Source organism: Sander vitreus, chromosome 7 (assembly GCF_031162955.1).
Source record: "Sander vitreus isolate 19-12246 chromosome 7, sanVit1, whole genome shotgun sequence".
NCBI classification, from domain to species: Eukaryota; Metazoa; Chordata; class Actinopteri; order Perciformes; family Percidae; genus Sander; species Sander vitreus.
Genome location: NC_135861.1, coordinates 32,261,910 through 32,271,327, shown reverse-complemented (window position 1 = coordinate 32,271,327; position 9,418 = coordinate 32,261,910). Strand labels below are relative to the sequence as shown.

The 9,418-nt window shown below is 41.0% G+C and overlaps 1 pseudogene; it reads right to left on the bottom strand.

The window, feature by feature from the left end:
* Positions 1 to 4,890: 4,890 nt before the first annotated feature.
* LOC144520402 (uncharacterized) lies at positions 4,891 to 8,842 on the bottom strand (annotated as a pseudogene).
* Positions 8,843 to 9,418: the final 576 nt, after the last annotated feature.

Sequence of the window (9,418 nt, the reverse complement as noted above, 5' to 3'; positions counted from 1 at the left end):
TGTCTAGCTTTCTTCCCGCCTTTTTGATTGTTCTGCCCGACCCTGATTTGTTTCACCTGTTGTGTCACCTGTCCAGTGTTACTCCTCGTTACCTGGTGTATTTAGTTCCTGTTCTGTCCTTGTCTCTTGTCGGATCATTGTATTTTGTTGCGTGCTGTTTCTGTATGTCAGATTCCGTGTTTCGTTTGTTTCCTGCCTGGCTACCTTCCGGAGGACATTTTGTGTAAGACTGTTTTTGTTTTAATAAATTACTTCTAAACTGCATTTGGATCCAAGCCTCGCCACACGCTTGACAGATCGTGACACTGTAACAATTACATAACTGCCATTTGGGTCGCAGCACCTCTCGCCTTTGCATTAAAGTTAGAATGAAACACCTGACTGATCCATATCATTCATTGATTTAACATTCCATGAGATCAGTCTAACTAACTTGTCCCTCCTACTACCAGATTTATTAAGAATAGAAGCCATGTTTTGGGTTAAGATTGAGTGGGCTGATAGTATGTGTTCCAAAAGCAAGGTCCCTTGTACAGTGGAATTGTGAACTTAGCGCATGCACCGAGTGACCAGAAGAGAAATACAACAAAACAATGACAAAAGTGAAACAAATATGAATAAATACAAATAAAACCCAAAACAGTCACCAAAATAACCCCATTCCCATCCTAGGTTCTCTTTCCCAAACAAAGAGAGACGCAGGTATTTACTGACATACCACCGGTGCATTCACCTTATCACTAACATTAACCTATGTCAGAACTATAGGCTACTCTGAACACTAAGAACGTGGCCTCTTAAAGGTGCTGTAGGTAGGATTGTGAAGATCCAGTACTTAGGCCAAAGAATTTCAACATCAACAACTTCTCAGTCCCTCCCCCCCCTTTCTGCTAAAGCCCAAACGGTCTCCAGCCCCTCCCCCCACAAGGGAGAAAGTGGTCCATTTTACTTACATAACGAGCAAGTCCCCTGTTAGCCAGCAGGGGATTAAAAAAACGGCAGAGGGAGAGTCAAAATACAAAGTTTGTCCATCAAAATTGCAAAAAAACGCAGGTCCGCCCCTCTTTTCCTGAAAACACGCTCCTTGTCCTGGTAGTTGTGAAAAAGCACAATAAAAGCCCTGGGTCTAGCATTGTTTCCACCCATGACATTTCCTCTCCCCAGCTTGCGAGTGCGGTCCAGTGAATGGTGAGGGAAAGAAGTCGGCACAGAAAAGATCGAGAAAAACGTTGGTCGTGAATTTTATGGGATCTGAGCCTTCCAACTCTGGGATGCCGATCACTCTCAAGTTAGCTCTACGAAAGCGATTCTCCAGGTCATCCACTTTGTCAGCCTGCTGAGCGTTCTCCTTTTTCAGTTTAGCACAGGTGCCCTCCAATTCCACAACTCTGTCACCGTAGTCGGTCTCGACAGAGGTGATCCGTTGACTGTGGGTTTCCCAGGTGGATTGTATTGCACACAGGGAGTTATTGACAGGTGCCAGAGTGGCGTCAACCACTGCCTTCATATCGATGAGTACTACAGAGTGGAGATTCTTCAAATCACTGGGCAGCTCCGTGTTGCTAACGTTAGCTGGAGATCCCGTCGCACGGTTAGCAGCAGCAGCAGGTATAACTGGGATGCTAGCTGAAGTTATACTTGATATTTTCTCGTTTCTCTTTGATTTTCCTGCCATGATGCAAGGCGTAATGCAGTTGCAGTGCGAGGTTAACTGTCACTTGGTGAAATAATTGCCAAATCAAAACTCTTTGCACTCAGGAAACTTGCTAAATTCCAGGTGGACAAAACATTAATGACTTTGTTCTACAGAGCTTTGATTGAGTCTGTCCTGACATTTTCTATCATCTGCTGGTATGGAAACCTCTCCATCAAGGATACAAATGTGCTTTTAAAAATTGTGAATGTGTCCTGTGTTGTTTGACCCATCCATCACTCCGACCAACCTCAGTACGCGGATTTTCGCCTTATCAATACTACTCGCTACCGTAATCGTTCTGTGATCACGAAATATGCTTCCCATTGAAATACATTACCTTAAAATTCAAATCAATAGATTCAATAACGTGACCATTTCACGAACTGCCATGAGACTGGGCTGGAATGTACACGGGTTTCACATGTTATCCCATGGGTTTCATATGGGAATTTACATGGGCTTCACACATTAAACCATGAAAGTGTTCCAAAACCACGTTTCCACATGTTCCGCTTATTTAACACAATTTTAATGTTTTCACACGTCACCACATGTGGTTTGCACATGTGATCACGTGTTTTTGAACATGTGGTCACATGTAGTTTTTCTATTAAGGGGGGGACCCGATCATACGATACAGAATACAGACAAGGTTCACTCAAATGTATATGTAAAATTGCAGAATCATCTGTTGAATAACTAAAGTAGGCGCCTTGCAAGATCTGTGTGGATTTCTTGAGATATGCTTGTGGAAACTGGTTCTGACTAGATTTTGTTGTTAACAAACACAATACTGCTAAGAGGACCTCATTCTCATTGCAATTTTCCTTCTGTATACGTCATGTTATCTGACATGTCCACAGAGATTTCTAAATAGCTCAGACTGGAGTGGATGAAGAAAATGAGGGAGAGTAGGTAATACTGGCAGTGAGCGAGGGGGAAAGAGAGAGAGAGAGAGAGAGAGAGAGAGAGAGAGAGAGAGAGAGAGAGAGACAGACAGACAGGGCTCCGTGAGGAAATAGAGCAGAAGGATATGGGCCTGAAAAAAAGGAATCCAGCCTGCCTCCAGATGAGTGAGGGTTGCAAAACAGCAAATTAGAGAAGCCCAGGGCTTGTTTCCATGGAAACCTTTGCCAAGGGAGATGGCAGTGGGAATACAGAATATTGTAGGTCAGACACACCATCAGCGATCTAATCAGACATAATCTGTCTTGACTTGTGGGTCATAGATTGAGCAGTAAAGCTGGTGCCTTTCTGTCGCTGCTCTCACTGTCGGGGTTCCAGTCTGAACTAACAAAGCAAAAGTGCTGGAAGAAGTACTCCGATTTTTACTAGCAAAAGTAACAATACCACACTGTAGATATACTCTGTTACAAGTCAAAGTTCTACATTCAAAATGTGACTTAATTAAAAGTAAAAGATCAAAGTATACCTTAAGTGCCAAAAGCAAAAATACTCATAATGCAGAATGGCCCATTTCAGAATTATATATATTGGTTTTCACATTATTCATGCATTAATGTGTTCATCACTTTAATGTTGTAGGTAGAGGCAGGGTTCATTTGAATTATGTAACATTATATTGTATATGTTACATTATGGATTGCAGTAAAAAGTACAATATTTGTCATATTTGATGTAGTGGAGAAGAAGTATAAAGTAGCAGAAATTAGAAATAGTCAAGTAAAGTACAAGGACCTCAAAATAATACTCAAGTACACTACTTGAGTAAATGTACTAAGTTACTTTCCACCTCTGCTGAGCAGAGCAGTGTCTCCATAATCACTGGTGGACCATTCTGCTTGGCTGTAAACACTGGATAAGGCCAGAAAAACTCCCAACTGGCTATCAAAAACCCAACAAGTCCTCCATATTAAAAAAAAAAAAAAAAAAACACTGTTTAACTTCCTGAAGAAGGCTGGATGCTGAAGTTGTGTTGCGTTGAAGTTGTTTTTATCTTATTCTTATACTTTGTGACAGATGCATTAAAGGCATTTTATATATATATATATATATTTTAAAATATAAATAAAACTTCCTGGTAGACGGCTGCGTTGACCCTGGACCTCAGAAAACACAGTGGACCAACACCAGCAGATGACAAGGCACCCCAAACTGACTGTGAAAACTTTACACTGGTTCAAGCAACGTGGATTCTGTGCCTCTCCTCTCTTCCTCCAGACTCTGGGACCTTGATTTCCAAAGGAAATGCAAAATTTACAATGCAGTCCAGTCCTTTTTGTCTTTAGCCCAGGCGAGACGCTTCTGACGCTGTGTCTTGTTCAGGAGTGGCTTGACACAAGGAATGCGACAGCTGAAACCCAGGTCTTGCTTACGTCTGTGCGTGGTGGTTCTTGAAGCACCGACTCCAGCTGCAGTCCACTCTTTGTGAATCTCCCCCACATTTTTGAATGGGTTTTGTTTCACAATCCACTCCAGGGTGCGGTTATCCCTTTTGCTTGTACACTTTTTTCTACCACATCTTTTCCTTCCCTTCGCCTCTCTGTTAATGTGCTTGGACATAGAGCTCTGAAATCTCTGCAGCCACTGACTGTATACAACTACTACCACTATTTGTTAAAAGATCAGAATTATAAAAAGGCATCCATTATTGAGAAAAATGTTAAGACAAGACAACGCGTGGCGTTTCTGTTGCGTGTCAGCTGCGTGGCGGCTGCGTGGATTTTTCTGTCTTTACACACCAGAAAAGTGTCTGACTCGGTGATGCTGCTGCTAGCCTTGTCTGTATACATGTACGTTTCCCATTGATAAAATGAAATACCATGTTAAACATAAATATAACCTGATTTGATTACAGCAAAGACAACGTCGGCAGTATTGATGGCAAAATAGTGTTTTCGACGCCCAGGCAGTGTGTAAGCTCTAACCTGTTAACATGGGAGCCGAAATATAAACGGACACGCCACGCAGCTGACACGCTCGCGCGACGCATCCAATGTGTAACCGGCCTCACTGTTCTCTGAACATCAGCGGCTGTGGCACACGGCTGTAAAATAAACCTTAACTGTAACATATATTTATGGTAGCAGATTCAAATACATAAAAGACAGTCCACTGGTCTCCTGACAGACGGTAATCAGAGAGAATGTTATGTATACTATCTATCTAGTGTAATCACTAACTGCTTTTTAAAAATATTTTATATACAACTTACATCAGTCTCAATTCTTTCTTTAAAGAGCCATTCTTTGGCTCTTTAAAGTCCGGACGTCTTCAATCTGTGGATGATGTTTGAGTTCCTGGCAGAACCGAATAAGTGTACTGCCTCTGTTGTTTAGGGCCTCTTGCAACTTAATGAGGATGGAGATATCTGTCAGCAGACTAAAGTCTCTCTGTGAGAAAAGAAAAGGCCAAACTTCCTTAATCTCTGAAATGGCAAGTGCAGGCAAGCTGTTAAGGTACCGCTGCTGGATGAGGTATTTCTTCTCCATCAAAGGTTCAGCTCTCCCTGCCCCGCCCATCCCTTCCTCTGAGTAGATGTTACACAGCTGCCTTTTCATTTCATCTAAGGTTGCCTCGGTCTCTCCAGCAGGAAGTTCTGCAGGACACCACCTCATGCATCTGTACCGATCCGCAGGGCCTCTTGCCATCACTCCAGCTTCCTCTGCCACCCCGGTGCTGGGCCTTTTCTTTCTGCGTCGCTGTGCAAGAGTATTGTTTCTATTTTTATATTCCACTCTTGTTTGAATCTGCTGAAGAAGAGAGTGACAGCCATCTCCAAGAATGTCTCACTTTCTACCAACATCAGCAAAACTTTTGGGATAATCCCTTACAATACCCCGGACAATGCTGTGACATGTTGCTCTGGTTGGGTTCTGATCATGCTCAAGCATCTGGTCCACCACTGCCTTCAACATAGCTTGTCTGTCCCCTGGTAATGGTCTTGTTTGATTGTCCACTGCCATTCGAATTGGTGCTAACATCTGGTCCCACTTGACATGGAAGTCTGTGTACCATGACCTGCCAGGTAGTTTGGGTGAAGATAAAGAGTTCAGAGAGCTTTGGGAACCCAATGACGGCCGACATGGACTACTTGGGAGGTGTGGAGAGGCTACAGAACCACATTCTATTTCAAGCACCGGAAGTCAAGGAACAAGTGAGAGGACAAGAAATTGTCAACTGTCCATTAGCACCTCTAATGCTTAGGTGAAGATACAAATTCTACAAAGACTTAGTGTTTTGTGTTTGTTCAACCCATGGCATCAAAATATGGATTTACCTTCATTCATAAAAACACTTAGCAATTTTCGACACTGGATTGGTCTGAGGAATTTCTCCAGGTCCTTCTCTTTTACCAAAACAAGGTCTGCCCTGCTTTCCACACCGAGCTCTTCAAACCCATCCAGCAAGGAATTCAGGGTTTTCAGAAATGACAGCGGCTATGAACTTCACACAGCCGAACAAAGCTTACAACAATTATTATAGGACAACAGAGCCAGAATGGACACATGCATATTGCATGACATGACTGAAAATTAAATAAATGAATTAGAACTAGGCTATATAGTATATGTTTGAATTTATGTGTGTTCAATTGGTTTGAACAAACTGCAGCAGGAAATGCAGCCTTCTACTGCTACGTGGCAACTGGCTATCAATTTCCTTTGAATAAGTAAAGTGTATGACCAATAACCTGCCATAGCCTATGCTACTCATAACCAAGAGGCATTTGGAGTCAAGCAGGTTTATGTTTTAGATCAGGCTGTTCTTAGAAAACATTGTTCAAAAACACTCTAAGTATAGGCAAGGAGATGTAGAGAAGAGGTAACGCTAAGGACTATCAATCCAATGACACAGGTTCAGTTCCTGCTGTCGTGGCATAATGAAGAGTTTTTATTATGCAAAATAAATTAGTTTAAAATTTGACTTAGAAACTTCGAAAAGTTCTTTAGCAACAATGATTGCTGAGTAACCTAGACACGTAGCAACACAGGTTTAGATAAATTAGAGCAGTAGGCTAATACAGAATGCAGCAGTGTTGCTCCTTGGGGTATCAAGGCAGTGGCAAACTTTCAAATGTCGTTTGCCAAATTGATGATATATTACGTGGTACCAAAAACAACACCAGTCGCCTCGCTATGTTCTTTTCACCTAAAAGCTTCCTTACCTTCCACCTTCACTCTGGAAAAGAATTATTATTGATTCATGTACAGGTCCCGATTTTCGAACGTTACCATTTCAAAAAAATATAAAAGGCCTACTATATATATATATATATATATATATATATATATATATATATATATACATACATACATACATACATACACATATATATACATACATACATACACATATATATACATACATACATACATACACATATATATATATACACACACACACATATATAAGAATCAGAATAAAAAAATACAACTATACAAATAAGACACAATATCAACACAAGTACACACGGAGGATGTAGAGTGCAAAGTAATAGTGCAAATGTAGTGTGCAAGATGCATATTGGAATGATAAAGTATGTAACGTGTAGTTGAATGGCCAAAGTGGGGATGACCCCACTGATCAGCATTTCAGGAGAGTGATAGCAGTGGGAAAGAAGCTGTTCTTCTGTCTGGTTGTTTATGTGTGCAGGGATCTGTAGCGCCTGCCAGAGGGGAGGAGGCAGGAGGATGGCAGCAGTGTAGAAGATGACCAACAGCTGTTGTGGTAGGCCATGCTTCCGCAGTTGCCGTAGGCAGTACATCCTCTGCTGAGCCTTTTTAAGGATGGCGTTGATGTTGGTTTTAAAGGCTCAGTCCTTCTCAGCTGGCCTAAAAAGAAAGAAACAAAAGTTTGATATGTCATTCTAAGAATGAACATGTTGACAAAAGCAAGACAAATTGCCTTACTAACAACCCTGTTTTTTTCTGATCACAAATATTGATAGTTTTTCCATTCCTTTGATTATTATGAACATCACATAGAAAAAATTCAATTTACTGTCTGAGTGGGGCAAACTTCAGCCCTTGCCCAATCAAGTCCTCCACGCTGCTGCTCAAATGCGTCCATCCACTGTGCCATGAGGACATCCTCATAGCTATGGAAAAATTAATGGTGTTAGTTTTAGTTGTTATACATCATTAACTTGCATATGTGAACAACTTAAGTGAGTCTTCCTACCTCTCATGTCCGTCTCCATGGCTGAGCCACCTCCCCCTGTGTAATGAGTTCTGCTGTTCACAACAACAACAAAAAGTTATGTTACTCTCAAGTACCTTGTCATGAAATTGTATTTAATTGGAAATGGAAAATTCAAAGCCACTGTACCTTCAACTGGGTCCCAAGATGAAGCGGAAGGCCGAGCTTGCACTACAATAGACCCATCCAGCTCTGGACGACCGGCTCTTTTCCTGTGTGGTGCTGACTCATCTAAAAAGAAAGTAGATATGAATATTGGTCAGTTCATTTATCTTAGGTTTCTTGCACATGCCATTGCAAAAGATGAACCTATGCTGTTACATTAGACAATCGCTAAAAAAAAAAAAAACACATCAGAACAGTCACATGATATGCACCAAGTTGAATGTCAGTAGTTACAGTACATGGTAGGAAAAATGACTCTGGTTTCTTAAATGCATGCAAAGATGTTAACTTCCAGACAGGGCTTCCAGACACACGCTCCATCCTGGAATGCTTTCTTGCTTGTGGAACGGATTCATCTGAAATAAAAGACCATACAATTTGCACTGATTGCAAAAAGAATATTTGAATTGTGTAAATAATGTAGTCTGTACTTAAGGTCTTACCATCACTTGAACAATCCGTCATGAACCTCCTTGGGCGTCTACACTGCCTTTTGTGGATGCTCACATCGTCTTCTGTCTCCATGCTGAAAGTGTCCATCAGCTGCTGACATTTTTTCATGACTTTGGTGTAGGACTCTATGTTAAGAGAACAACGTTTTTGTGAGCCAGTAGCAGAACAAAGCAGTATTTCCATAGAGAGAAAACTATTATTATGTATTTATATATAGTATAGCAGCAATAGGTCACCTGTACAAAAGGTACTTCATTTCAGATAATTTCTTACAATTTGGCGAGGAGAACATTTAGAATGGTAAAAGAAATTGTGAAGAAAAAGAAATCTATACAACTGCATACCCCTGTAGATCTGTCCACCCATGAAGATTGCACAACCTCCATAGCACTGTCTGAAAACTCAACATTCGTGAAGTTCTTCATCTGTTAAGAGACAACGGCATTATTGGCATGGCAAATAGAGCAACATAGATTGCATTAAGAACAGTCACAGACAAAGTCCTCTGGTTGTTTTTGCAATGCATTGTTTATTTAGTTTTGAAAAAGGATAAAGTGAGACATGGCTCAAATACAGATATCAAATATCAGCCGAGTACAGATTAATTGCAAGTGTACACAGCAAATACACACAATGAAGAAAAAAAAAGAATTGAAAAAATTTGATTTAAGTTAACAGTAATATATTAAGAAAAACAGAATAATTATGGATGGTTGGTTGTCACCAGGATGCAGAGCTAGAGTTCATGGTTGGGCTTTAGAGAGATATGGGGTTGAAGTTGTTTGCATGTCTCCTAAAAATCATGCAGGACTGTCAAGAAAATGTTGGTCTGTGGCTCCTCAATCATAATAGCCTGTCTTGTGAGTTCACATGCTCCAGCTTCACAAAACAGTCTCTCTTTTTCACCCTGAAGCACCCGGTGATTCTTGAATCACAAGGATC